General features: G+C 48.8%; 1 protein-coding gene across 1 annotated transcript in view; it reads right to left on the bottom strand.

The window, feature by feature from the left end:
• The window catches only part of GTF2F2 (general transcription factor IIF subunit 2), a 501,983-nt gene that overhangs the window by 45,109 nt on the left and 442,601 nt on the right, over positions 1 to 14,273 (bottom strand). The window lies entirely within an intron of this gene.

The raw sequence follows: 14,273 nt of genomic DNA, 5'->3' as shown, positions 1-14,273 counted from the left end.
ATATAGCTTCAGAGAGCACCAATTCACAAGAGCAGCATTTGGATGCTCATTTAGCCACTACGGTAATAAAGGGATCATCTGAAATATTCCATTTACTGTCCTAAATGAGAAAAAACAAAAAAAGTATATAACCTTTAACCTTCCTAACGGTATTCCCGAGCGTGACTCGGGGTTAGATTTTAGAGCCAAAAGCGGTAACCCCGAGCCACACTCGGGGTAACGCTAGGAAGATCGCTGGATCCTGGTAGAGGTTTTACTTACCTTTTCTCCGGGATCCAGCAAAGTATGCGGGCGGTATGCGGCGGCGGAGCTTCCTCCCGATCGTCTGCAACCCCCGGCTTCCGTCTCCGGCGACGTGACGTTCGCAGGGGGGTGGAACCGGCGGCAAATTCAAATGTAAAACACACCAAACACACTGATACCATTCAAAATAAAAGAAAAATCACATTACATTGCCCCCCAGTGCCCTTTCCTGCAGTTTTACTGTACTTTTTATGTATATATATATATGTATATATATATATATATATATATATATATACATATACACACACACACACATGAATTACATGCAAAATAATGGTACCGCTTTCAGCACCTAAAATTCAAAAGAATCATACCGCCAGGGAGGTTAAGGGGAAAAAAATGAAGTTTACAGTATTAGGACATATTAAATTCCATTGAGGGGGGACGTCACTGAAGCTTCTTCAAGAATAAACCTAATGCTATGCTACTTATCTGACACAAACAAATATAATGCTATATAAGGCAGTGCCATCCTAATGTTTGCCTAAAGAGAAACCCTTCGTTGTCGGTCTCATGCTATAGGTTATACACCCATCTCCAGAGGAGTTCAAATGGTGATGTAGTAGGTTGGTCTGATCATGCACTAGGTAAAGTCAGAGCTCTGTATGCTTGCTCTAAATTGCTTACTTAAAGGGATTCTAAAAGCAGAAGGATTTTTTTTTTTTTACCTTAATGCATTAAGGTAAAAAAAAAACCTTCTGTGTGCAGCAGCCCCCCTAATACTTACCTGAGCCCATCTTTACCCAGCGATGTTGCAGGAGTTTCTCAGCTGCCCGGGACTCCTCTCCTTATTGGCTAAGACAGCGCGGCAGGATTGGCTCTTGCGGCTGTCAAAGTCAGTCAGCCAATCGGGAGAAAGAGGAGGCGGGTCTGGTCGTGGCTTTGTGTCTGAAAGGGCACAGGGAGCTGCAATTCGGCTTGCTGTGGGGGCACTCAACAGGAAGGAGAGGGCAGGAGCAGAGAAGAGGGACCCCAGAAGAGGAGGATCTGGGTCACTCTGTGCAAAACCACTGCTCAAAGCAGGTAAGTATAGCATGTTTGTAAAGTCTTGTTTGTTTTTTATTTTAAATAACAATCACTTTAAGCCACTGGATCAGAATGATGGCTAGGAAACAAATAAGATATTACAAATGGTGGCTCTCCTGACGGGGGGGGGGGGGTCTGCACTGGTAATTAAGATCATTATCAGTGCAGACCCTCTGGGGGTGCCACTAGAACCACCAGGGATGCCCACCCATGACCCCAGGGATGCCAACCCATGACCCCAGGGATGCACACCATGGCCACCAGGGATGGCAATCAGGGCTCAGGGAGCCCGCCAGTGCCCTCCCCATCAGTGCTGCCCACCAGTGCCCTCCCCATCAGTGCTGCCCACCAGTGCCCTCCCCATCAGTGCTGCCCGCCAGTGCCCATCATTGCCGCACACCAGTGCCCATTATTGCCCACCAGTACCGCCTATCCGTGCCCATTAGTGCCCATAAATGCTGCCTATCAGTGCCCACCAATGCTACCTATCAGTGCCACCTATCAGTGCCACCTATCAGTGCCACCCCATCAGTGCCACCCCATCAGTGCCACCCCATCAGTGCCACCCCATCAGTGCCACCCCATCAGTGCCACCCCATCAGTGCCACCCCATCAGTGACTCCCCATCAGTGACTCCCCATCAGTGACTCCCCATCAGTGACTCCCCATCAGTGACTCCCCATCAGTGACTCCCCATCAGTGACTCCCCATCAGTGACTCCCCATAAGTGCAGGAAAAAACGAATCTATTTACAAAATTGTATAACAAACAAAAAAAATTTTTTTTTTTTTTCAAACTTTTCGGTCTTTTTTTTATTTGTTTAGCAAAAAAGGAAAAACCTTGCGGTGATCAAATACCACCAAAACAAAGCTCTATTTGTGAAAAAAAATGACAAATTTGGTTTAGGTACAGTGTTGCATGACCGTGCAATTGTCATTCAAAATGCAACAGCGCTAAAAGCTGAAAATTGGCCTGGGCAGGAAGGGGGTGAAAGTGCCCTGTATTGAAGTGGTTAAAGCCTAACTCCATGTTTAAAGTCCTTCTAAAAATTGTTTGTTTGGGCCAAAAGGCTTTGTGGGTAAGTGTGACATTGAGTACTGCGGCATCATTGGTACGGAGGCACTGCAAGTGGTAGCAAGAGGAGAGGACGATGGGGGCTACGCGATACTGTTTGAGTTTAAGTTCGAGACTTCCGCCCTGCTTTGCATTGCTGAACAAGTAACGCGGTGAGCTCTGGCTGGTCCGGCTTGTCTCCCATTCACCACGGCTTTTACACAGCTCCCACCAAGTCCTGGATTGTTTCCATCTCAGCCTACCTCAGGGATCGGATGCCCTCACTCAGTGGACCTGCAGATCATTGCCAACCACCACCTGCACGATTGGTCTGGTTCAGCACTGGTTTGATTTCCTTCAATTGATTGTTTTAAACATTTGCCTTTCCAAATAAATGTGTTCTACAGTTGTGCTCATAAGTTAACATACCCTGGCAGAATTTATGATTTCTTGGCCATTTTTCAGAGAAAATGGATAACGCAAAAACTTTTCTTTCACTCATGGTTAGTGTTTTGCTGAAGCTATTTATTATCAATCAACTGTGTTTACACTTATTAAATCATAATGACAACAGAAACTACCCAAATGACCCTGATCAAAAGTTTACATACCCCAGTTCTTAATACTGTGTATTGCCCCCTTTAACACCAATGACAGCTTGAAGTCTTTTGTGGTATTTGTGGATGAGGCTCTTTTTCTTCTCAGATGGTAAAGATGCCCATTCTTCCTGGCAAAAAGCCTCCAGCTCCTGTAAATTCTTGGGCTGTCTTACATGAACTGCATGTTTGAGATCTCCTCAGAGTGGCTCAATGATATTGAGGTCAAGAGACTGAGATGGCCATTCCAGAACCTTCACTTTATTCTGCTGTAGCCAACGACAGGTCAACTTGGCCTTGTGTTTAAGGATCATTGTCATGTTGGAAAGTCCAAGTACGTCCCATGCGCAGCTTCGGGGCTAAAGAATGCAAATTTTCCACCAATATTTTTTGATAACATACTGCATTCATCTTGCCATCAATTCTGATCAAATTTCCTGTGCCTTTGTAGCTCACACATCCCCAAAACATCCGCGATTCACCTCCGTGTTTCACAGTAGGAATGGTGTACCTTTTATCATAGGCCTTTTGACTCCTCTCCAAGTATAGCGTTTATGGTTGTGGCAAAAAGCTCAATTTTGGTTCCATCACTCCAAATGACTTTGTGGCAGAAGGTTTGAGGCTTGCCTATGTGCTGTTTGGCATATTGTAAGCGGGATACTTTGTGGCATTTGAATAGTAATGGCTTTCAACTGGCGACTCAACCATGCAGCCCATCTTTCTTCAAGTGCTTCCTTATTGTGCATCTTGAAACAGCCACACCACATGTTTTCAGAGTCCTGTATTTCACCTGAAGTTATTTTTGGGTTTTTGTTTGCATCCCCAAACAATTTTCCTGGCAGTTGTGGCTGAAATTTTAGTTGGTCTACCTGACCGTGGTTTGGTTTCAACAGAACCCCTAATTTTCCACTTCTTGATTAGAGTTTGAACACTGCTGATTGGCATTCTCAATTCCTTGGATATCTTTGCATATCCCGTCCTGTTTTATACAGTTCAACTACCTTTTCCTGCAGATCCTTTGACAATTATTTTGCTTTCCCCATGACTCAGAATCCAGAAACGTCAGTGCAGTACTGGATGAAAGATGCAAGGGTCCGTCAGGAGTCCAGAAACTCTGACGTTTTATACACACACATACTAATTACAAGCAAACAGATCACATGTGAGGATGAGTACCTTTAATAGCCATTCAAATCCCTTTGTGTCAACTTGTGTGCACGTTATCAGGCCAAAATCCCCAGGGTATGTAAACTTTTGATCAGGGTCATTTGGGTAGTTTCTGTTGTCATGATTTAAAAAGAGTAAACACAGTTGATTGATAATAAATGGCTTCAGCCAAATACTAACCATGAGTGAAAGAAAAGTGTGTTATCATTCATATTTTCGGAAAGACGGCCAAAAAAATAATAAAATTCTGCCAGGGTATGCAAACTTATGAGCACAACTGTATATCCATGGGCTGCTTTTCAGTACTTTCATAATACCAACATCTGGATAGCGCTGCCTCCTCCTCTGGCAACCGTTATGCTGGTCACAGCAATTTACTGGTAGCAGCACCGATGGTTGGTCTGGGATCTCCCAGTTTGTTTGCCACGGTGACAGCGCTGGAACTTTTTTGTTGCAATTCATGAGGGGTGGGAAAACATCAGAAAAAATTCTCAAGGCTAACCATAGCCAACCAGGTAACAGAGCTCAACCATAAACAACTGGAGCTCATCTGAAAACAATGCACCCTCTAAACAGCAGCCAGAAAAACCTTGCGGTCAACAGAAGCATCCACAGATGCCAACACAACCACTTTACAAAAAACTTTGTAAAAGAGTGCACCGACAACCAGGTTGCCGCCTTGCAAAACCTGCGTCACTGATGCTTGAAGACGGAAAGCCCAGGAGACACTAAGCACACTAGTAGAGTGCACCTAAACAGGGAAACGAGGAACCTGACCCCTGATTTAATAGGCCAGAACCACCGTCTGTCTGATTCATGTGGAAATGGTTGCAGAAGAAGCGGACAACCCTTTGTGAGGTCTGTCCAAGAGCGCAAATAGAGAGTCTGACTTCCTAAAAGACTCTGTAGCTGCCAGGTACACTCTAATTGCCGGACCACATCCAAGACATGCAAGGCAATTTCCTTCAGATAAATAATAAAAAGTGAATCAGCGCTTGTGATAAGAAAAAAAGCAGCTAGCAGAAAAATTGTAAAATATACATACACAAAAATAAAAGAAAAAAAAACGGAATTTTTGTAAAATCTTACCGTAAAATTCCTTTCTCTGAGTCCTCCGACAGTCGCCGCCCACTCACAAGTCTTCACCAATGGGTATTGACCTTTGCTCCGTAGGAGTAGCTAGGCAACAAGAATTGTTAATACAAAAGCTTTTAGCATAGACACACCCCTAGGGGTTGTCCCCTCAGTCAATACCTCCCTGCACCAGCATTCCCAACTCAGTTTGGTAGCATAGCAGTAAGAGTACACAAAAACCCCAAAAGAGGGGCGGGGGGCGGCGACTGTCGGAGGACTCAGAGAAAGGAATTTTACGGTAAGATTTTACAAAAATTCTGTTTTCTCTTACGTCCTCCGACAGTCGCCGCCCACTCACAAGTCTTCACCAATGGGATGTCCCAAAGCAGTGTAGACATGAGGGGTGGGAGACGCAACCGTAGAAATGCAACGCAGTACCCACAACAGAGAAAGGAACCTTACCACAGTAAGAGAACCAACTGGGCAACAGGAAAACGTGCTCAACAGGAGCAACAACCCAGGAAAACAAGTAACCCAGGGGTAAAACACCCCAATATCCAAGGGCCCACAAAAACAAGGGTCCCTAGGAAACAGCCGCACTGAGAACTTTATGGCCAAAGGAGGCATCAGCCGATGCCTGAACATCCACCTTATAAAACTTTGAGAAGGTGTGAATGGACGACCAAGTCGCCGCCTTACACACCTGGGCCACAGAAGCCTGATGACGGTAAGCTCAAGATGTACTCAAAGACCTGGTAGAGTGCGCCTTCACAGGGAAGGGAGGAACCTTCCCCTTCAAGGCATAGGCTTCAATGATCTGTCTGATCCATTTGGCGATGGTCGCAGCCGACGCCGCCATGCTCTTCCGAGGTCCCTCAGGAAGGACAAAGAGGGAATCCGACTTGCGAAAAGATTTAGTGGACAACAGGCAAACCCTGATCACCCGGACAACATCCAAGGAATGTAAGGCAACCTCCTTCGGATGCTTAGGCTTCGCGCAGAGCGAAGGCAAGACAATGTCTTCATTTAGGTGAAATTCCGAGATCCTTTTCGGGAAGAAAAGATGGGTTAGGCCGCAGGACTACCTTATCCTTGTGGACCACCAGGTAGGGAGAGTTGCAGGACAAAGCCGCCAGCTCCGACACCCTGCGAGCCGAAGTGCGCCACCAAGAAGGCAACCTTCTTGGACAACAGAGACAACGAGATCTCCCTGATCTTTTCAAAGGGAGCCTGTTGCAACACGGACAGAACCAAGTTCAAGTCCCATGGAGGTAAAGGTTCCCTCCTAGGAGGGGCCAAATGTCGCACCCCCTGAACAAAGGTGCTGACCAATGAATTAGACGCCACAGGGCGTTGAAAGAGAACGGCCAGCGCAGAAATCTGACCCTTAAATCGTGGCCAACGCCAAACGCTGGTCCACTCCCGTTTGAAGGAAAGCCAACACTCTCGACACCGAGTATGAGCGAGGGGAATACCCCCTGGACTCACACCAGGCAAAATACGCCTTCCAAGTACGGTAGTAAATCTTCCCCGAAGAGGCTTTTCTAGCCTTGATCAAAGTGGGAATGACCTCAGGGGAGAGACCCCTATCCTTTAGGACCTGGCTTTCAACAGCCAGGCCGTTAAAGCCAGCGACTGTAAAGCAGGATGGAATATCGGCCCTTGAGACAGGAGGTCTTCTCGAAGTGGCAAACGCCACGGAGCGTCAACTGCCAGATTTACGAGGTCTGCGTACCAAGACCGGCGAGGCCAGTCCGGCGCCACTAGAATCACCGTGTGCGGTTCCGAGGCTAACCTGCGAAGAAGCCTGGCCAGCAGTTGAATCGGTGGAAAGGCATACATCAGACGATACTGATGCCAGGGCGCCACTAACACGTCTGAGGCGTCTGCCCGAGAATCACGCGTCCTTACCACGAACCTTTCAACCTTGTTGTTCAGACGAGACGCGAACAGGTCCACATCCGGGGAACCCCACTTCGCGCACAACATCTGGAAGACATCCAGGTGAAGGGACCATTCTCCCTGGTCCAGGGTCTGGCGACTCAGATAGTCCGCCTGCCAGTTCTCCACCCCCGGAATGTGAACTGCCGTTATCGCCGGGACGTGCGTCTCGGCCCAAGACAGAATGTCGGCTACTTCCCGAGCCGCTCGGGCACTCCTGGTGCCCCCTTGATGGTTGATGTAGGCCACCGCGGTGGCATTGTCCGTCTGAACCCGAACTGGACGGCCACGAAGCCGGTCCGTCCATCTCAGAAGGCAAAGCTTTATTGCCCTCAATTCCAGAATGTTGATCGGAAGGGAGGACTCCTCCACCGACCAAGTCCCCTGGGCGGACAGAACGCCCAGAACACCACCCCAGCCCGACAGGCTGGCATCCGTGGTGAGCACCGTCCACGATAATGGACGAAAAGACTTGCCCCCCGACACCGCCGGGGACTGGAGCCACCACAGAAGATCCCTTCTGGTGCTGTGGCTCAACGAGATCCGCAGATCCAGGGATTGTGGCCGCCCGTCCCACTCGGTCAGAATCTCCGCTTGGAGACTCCGCGTGTGAAACTGGGCAAAGGGGATCGCCTCGAAAGACGAGACCATTAAACCTAGACATCTCATGCATGTCCGGAGAGACGAGTTCCAGTTGTCCCTGAGGGACCTGACCTCGTCCTGAAGAGTCCAAAGCTTGTCCTCTGGCAGGAAGACCTTCGCTTGGACAGAGTCCAAAATCATTCCCAGGTAGGGAAGACGAACCGAAGGACACAGAGTTGACTTCGGAATGTTTTTTTAGTCCAACCGAACTCCTGCAGTGTCCGCATCGTGGCGGACAGGTCAGTCACCAGGCTCTGACTGGCGTTTGACCGTATCAGGATATCGTCCAGATACCCCAAGACAGCAATGCCCTGTGCTCGCAACAGAGCCAGAACCGGCGCCAGCACTTTGGTAAAAACCCGCGGAGCCGAAGCGAGACCGAAAGGTAACGCCACGAATTGGTAGTGATCCTCCGCAATGGCGTATCGAAGGTACCTCTGGTGACCCTCGAAAATGGGGATGTGTAGGTATGCATCCTTCAGATTGATGGAGGCCATGAATTCCCCCGGACTCAGGGCAGCCACCACTGAGCGCAGGGATTCCATGCGAACCCGTACAAAGCGGTTCAGAGCTTTCAAGTCCAGAATCGGACGCACTTTGCCCTCCTTTCTGGGCACAGTGAACAGATCGGAGTAAAACCCACGAAATCTGTCCCGATGAGGCACCGGGACCACCACCCCCTGGGCCCGCAGGTCCCGCACCGCCAGGTGCAGATCCTGCAAGCGCTCCGGAGACAGCTGAAGATTTGAGGGAAAAAATCTGCCCGCCGGCCGAGAGAGAAATTCGATCTTGTAACCAGATCGAACGATTCCCTGAACCAATCTGTCCCGAATGCGGGTCAGCCAAGGTTGTAGGAAACCGCGCAGACGTCCCCCCACCCCAGAAACGGGTGAGGGCGCCCCTTCAGACGGAAGTGGTATGGGAAGTGGAACCGGAATGGCCGGACTTCTGTTTCCCCGCCCACGGTTTCTTCTGGGAGCCTTGGCCCTTGAAGGGCTTGCCCTTGGACTGTGACCGAAAGGCACGAAAGGACCCCTGAGAGGGCCTAGACGAGGAATTCCGTTTACCACGGAAGGACTTATGCTTGTAGGACTGAGGCAGGAGAGTACTCTTGCCCCCCGTAACCCCTTTTATCAGGGTATCCAAAGCCTCGCCAAAAAGGCGAGACCCCGCGTAGGGAAAATCCGCCAGCGTCTTGCGAGAAGATTGGTCGACCGACCAATTCTTCAGCCAAATCAGACGACGATTCAGTATCGCCACGCTGGACAGGCGTGCAGCCAAGGGAGCTAAATTCAAGTCCGCATCGCACAAGTACATGACACCCTGATGGATCTGGTCCACCATAGCCAACGTGGTAGGTGAAGCTGAATCAGCCACCAAGGTGCGCCTGAGCATCTTAGTCCAATCAGCAACAGCCTGTGCCGCCATAATGGAAGCAAATATAGGCTTCAGCATAGAACCAGCCACCATATAGGCATGACGGGCAAGAGACTATTCTCCTGTCCGTAGGGTCCCGGAAAACCGGGGTATCCTCCGAAGGCACCGCAGTAGCTTTGTTCAACACGGCCACCGCGTGATCCAGCGGAGGCGCCACACACCAACGCTCGTCGGTGGCAGGCGCAAACGGATAAAGCAGTTTAAACTTATTTGGCACAGTAAAGGGCTTCTTTAAATTGCGCCACTGTTCATTAACCGTATGGTGAAATTCAGCAGGGCAGGGAAAAACCTGCGCCGATTTGCGAGCCCTCTGTGTTCCAAAAGAAGACACCCTACCAGGAGGAGTAGGCTCATCCTCCAGGTGCAAGGTGTCCTTTATGGAAGCAATCAGCTCATTCATGAGTGCAAGCTCTTCAGGCAAGCCAGGGGGAGAAACATCAACCCTCTCCACCTCAGGCTCCCCCTCGGACCCCACAAGGTCCAAAGATGAGCGGGACCCCGAGAAGGGTACGCCAGCCACAGCAGCCACATCGCCCTCTGAATCAGAGGAAATGGATAACCTGGCCCTTTTTGCGAATCGTTCAGCCAGCAGCATCTGCACCTGAGACACTAAGGAAGCCACTACAGTGGTCAGATCGGCCCCCTCGGGGGGTGCAGCAGCCCCCTGGTCCCCCACCAGGGAGGGGGGAAACTTGCTATCCTGAGAATCCATGCCCCAGTACAGAAAAGTATAAAGGTACTGGCCCTTTAATACCACGGCGAGCGCAGCCCACCGCACACTGCTGTATGCACTGACCCCGCAGGGATAGACAATACTGAGCAAGGAATGACAGGACAAGAAGGTAAAAACCCGGAGAGAGCACACCAGACTGCTGCCACCGATCGCTGTTCCCAGAGAAAGAGGAAGTGATGCAATGCTGGCTGACTGATATAGCCTATTGAAGGCTCCGGCAAAATGGCCGCGCGGCCGGGGGAGAAGGCTACAATAAAATGGCGCCGCCATGTGCATGGACGAGTACCGCCCGCCAAAATGGCGGCGAATGGCGCCAAAACACGGCGCTGCATAGGGACAGGGCCGGTCACAGTATTCAGGCAAATAAAATGGCGGATCGCCGCAGCGACCGCCGCACACACACGTCTGCACACAAAACTGCACCCAAAGCATAATAAAAAGCAGAGCAGGATGACCCCCCCCCCGCAGCCCACAGGCAGTGCAGCCACACAGGGATCTGACAGGGAGCCCGCAGTTACACAGACATGGAGGGTAATACACAGCCACAGACTGACACCCATACAGAAGGTCCCCACACAGAAGGTGCTTACCGTACCAGATGGCGTGGGGAGCCGTCTCCAGCGACAAACCGCTATCAGGGCAGACAGGGAGTGCCGCAGCCAGGACGCTTGTGGACCGCAGTCATGGCGTACAGTGAGGTAGCCACCTCACAGGCAGCATCCCTGCAGCGAACAGGGATGGGTCATTCAATGTGCCAGGGTAAAACCTAAGCTGAACGCTCGATGGCAGGCTGGGGATCCATCTGGCTCTCAGCCCTGGGAAACAGGGCGGACAGTCCGAGACCCAGCTCCGCATGACGATTTTTTCATCAGAAGATCCCTAAACTAAGGCTGACAAAATAACAGCTAGCAAGGAAAAGAGAAAAATACTTGAAATAAAATCAAAGAAAGGGTAGAAGGCTGAGACTGAGCCCCAGCACAGGATAGCCAGCTACTCCTAAGCTAAGCAAGATCAAACTGAGTTGGGAATGCTGGTGCAGGGAGGTATTGACTGAGGGGACAGCCCCTAGGGGTGTGTCTATGCTAAAAGCTTTTGTATTAACAATTCTTGTTGCCTAGCTACTCCTACGGAGCAAAGGTCAATACCCATTGGTGAAGACTTGTGAGTGGGCGGCGACTGTCGGAGGACGTAAGAGAAAAGAATATTGCAGCGCTGAAAATGGTATACAAATGAAAACTTCCTCAAACAGTATAAAATATAAAACATCTCTTGTGATAAAAGTTCATATGATTATTGTGACGATATTCAGTGGGTGTAGTCCAGTGAACAAGTGGAAACAACAATGAAAATTATTTCTCCACCACCAAAAACGAGTGAAATGCAAACTCACCAGAGCCAAATGCTGTCTAGATTATAGGACAGCAATCGAGTATTGTGCGACCAATCTCAAGATCTATAGGACATCAGTGTAGTCAGCAACCTCCGGCCTCGTGGATAACCTCCAGTGCGATGATTGACTGAGCACGTCATGAAAGGGTTAAATTGCAAAAAATGGTAGAGGCTCATGGTGTAGTATGAAGTAAAATCGATTAAATAAAAATAAATTACTGTGTATCACATATAAAGCCACCACTAAAATGAAAAGTGATAGCTTGGACCTTAGGTGTTTGAGATAACAAGCTTGTTATATGCGAGTTCTTTTTTACCGTTATAGGCCTGGGACACAGGGAAGGCAACACATTGTCTTCATTCAAATGACAGTCAGAGATCACCTTAGGAAGGAATAAAGGACAGAGGCAAAGCATCATCTTATCCTTGTGAAGATAAAGAACCATAAGGTGAACAAAAGGATAACCTCATCAGTTCCGACACCCTGCATGCAGAGGTGATAGCCACCAAAGAAGGCTACCTTCTGGGGCAACGTAAGCAGGGAAACCTCCCGAATATTTTCAAAGAGAAGCTTCAGTAGAGCTGAAAGCACCACATTAGGATTCCAGGGCGGCAACGGAGACCGCACTGAAGGAACCAAATTTCAGACACCCTGAGGAAAAGGTACGCACCAGGGAGTGTGTGTCCAAAGGTCATTGGAAAAAGACCGCCAAAACCAGATACCTGGCCCTTGATGATACTAGAGGCCAATTTTTGTTCAACCCCCCCATTGAAGGTAGGTTAAGATCTGACTCACTGAGAAAGACTCGCACTACGCAATGTACCTCTTCAACATACGATGGTAGATCTTGCTTAAGGCAGATTTCCAAGCTTTTAACAGTGTAAGAATCACCAAATTAATACAAACCCCTTCAGCACCTGGCAGCCAGCAACTGTAAAGCAGGATGGAAGATTGGTCCTTGGGACAGCAGATCCTTTCGGAGAGGAAGTCCCCAAGGAGTATAGGCGATCAGCCGTACCAGTTCGGCATACAGAGACCAGCTAGACCAGTCTGGAGCCACTAGAATTACCGAAATCTCTTCTGCCTAAAACCTGCACAGGAGTTGTGGCAGAAGTTTGAGAGGGCTGGAACGAATCAGTCAGCCTATCTTAGAATGCCGGTTACTTACAGAGCCGCCAGGACACTTCTTGTGCCCCCTTGGTGATTGACATAGACCACTGCTGTGGCATTGTCTGAATTTGTACAGGACACCCCTGAAGACGATTGTCCAATGAGCCACACAAGGTCTGAACGCTCGGAGTTCCAGTACACTAATCAGCAGTCTGGGCTCTGCCAGAGTCCAGAGCCCCTGAGCACATCTGTGCTGAGGACATCTCCTCTCCCGGACAGGCTGCCATTCATGGAGACAACCGACCAGTTAGGAGTTAGTATCTCCAAGGGTTTGAGAAGTTGGATTCATCCTTTTTTACATGGATAGTGTAGGACCCACTGACAATGGGGTACTTTGACGTAGTGGTGGGCTTGAGCACGATATGGCCATATGGTGGGACCAAAACCCCATTTTTATTTATTCATTGATTGCCTTATATTTGATAGTCATTTCTTTTGCATGTGTGCGCTTTTTTGTAAATATGCATGTCGCTTGGTCTATAGCTGCACCAGCTTTAGAAATGCATGTTCAGGGTGTGCTCCCCCAACCTCTTTTTTGTTTGTAATGTATTCGGTCTGACCAGACTGAGGTGAGCACCCCACCCTCCCACACCTGTACTCCATTAGTGTCCATTGACTAGCAGATATTGGATGAGTTCCACATAGTGCAGTTGCACATCTCTCCCAGTTAGGAGTTAGTATCTCCAAGGGTTTGAGAAGTTGGATTCATCCTTTTTTACATGGATAGTGTAGGACCCACTGACAATGGGGTACTTTGACGTAGTGGTGGGCTTGAGCACGATATGGCCATATGGTGGGACCAAAACCCCATTTTTATTTATTCATTGATTGCCTTATATTTGATAGTCATTTCTTTTGCATGTGTGCGCTTTTTTGTAAATATGCATGTCGCTTGGTCTATAGCTGCACCAGCTTTAGAAATGCATGTTCAGGGTGTGCTCCCCCAACCTCTTTTTTGTTTGTAATGTATTCGGTCTGACCAGACTCTGAGGTGAGCACCCCACCCTCCCACACCTGTACTCCATTAGTGTCCATTGACTAGCAGATATTGGATGAGTTCCACATAGTGCAGTTGCACATCTCTCCCAGTTAGGAGTTAGTATCTCCAAGGGTTTGAGAAGTTGGATTCATCCTTTTTTACATGGATAGTGTAGGACCCACTGACAATGGGGTACTTTGACGTAGTGGTGGGCTTGAGCACGATATGGCCATATGGTGGGACCAAAACCCCATTTTTATTTATTCATTGATTGCCTTATATTTGATAGTCATTTCTTTTGCATGTGTGCGCTTTTTTGTAAATATGCATGTCGCTTGGTCTATAGCTGCACCAGCTTTAGAAATGCATGTTCAGGGTGTGCTCCCCCAACCTCTTTTTTGTTTGTAATGTAGACAACCGACCAGTACAGGAGGAGAAGATTTTTCGCTGTTGAAGTGCCAGAGAAAGCCACCTCTAGAGATCCTGGATCCTTGACCCATTTCATCAGAATCTCTTTAGCAGAGATCTTGTGTGGAACTGTGCAAACAGACTGCCTCAAGGGTGGATACCATCAGGCCCAGCACTCGCAATGCAAGCCCGGAGGGATGTCGTCTTCTGAACAGAAGCTGAATTGCCTTCTGCAATGTCTGGAATTTTTCCGAGGAAGAAACACTCTGACTAAGGCCGAATCCAGAGTCAGACCCAGATAAGCAATTTTTTGTGGACAGAACCAAAGCAAACTCCTGAAGAAAAAAAAAA

Source organism: Pelophylax lessonae (genome assembly GCF_965119305.1).
Source record: "Pelophylax lessonae genome assembly, chromosome: 2".
In the NCBI taxonomy this organism is placed as follows: domain Eukaryota; kingdom Metazoa; phylum Chordata; class Amphibia; order Anura; family Ranidae; genus Pelophylax; species Pelophylax lessonae.
The sequence above is the reverse complement of the archived record's forward strand: the minus strand, read 5'-3'. Positions and strand labels throughout refer to the sequence as shown.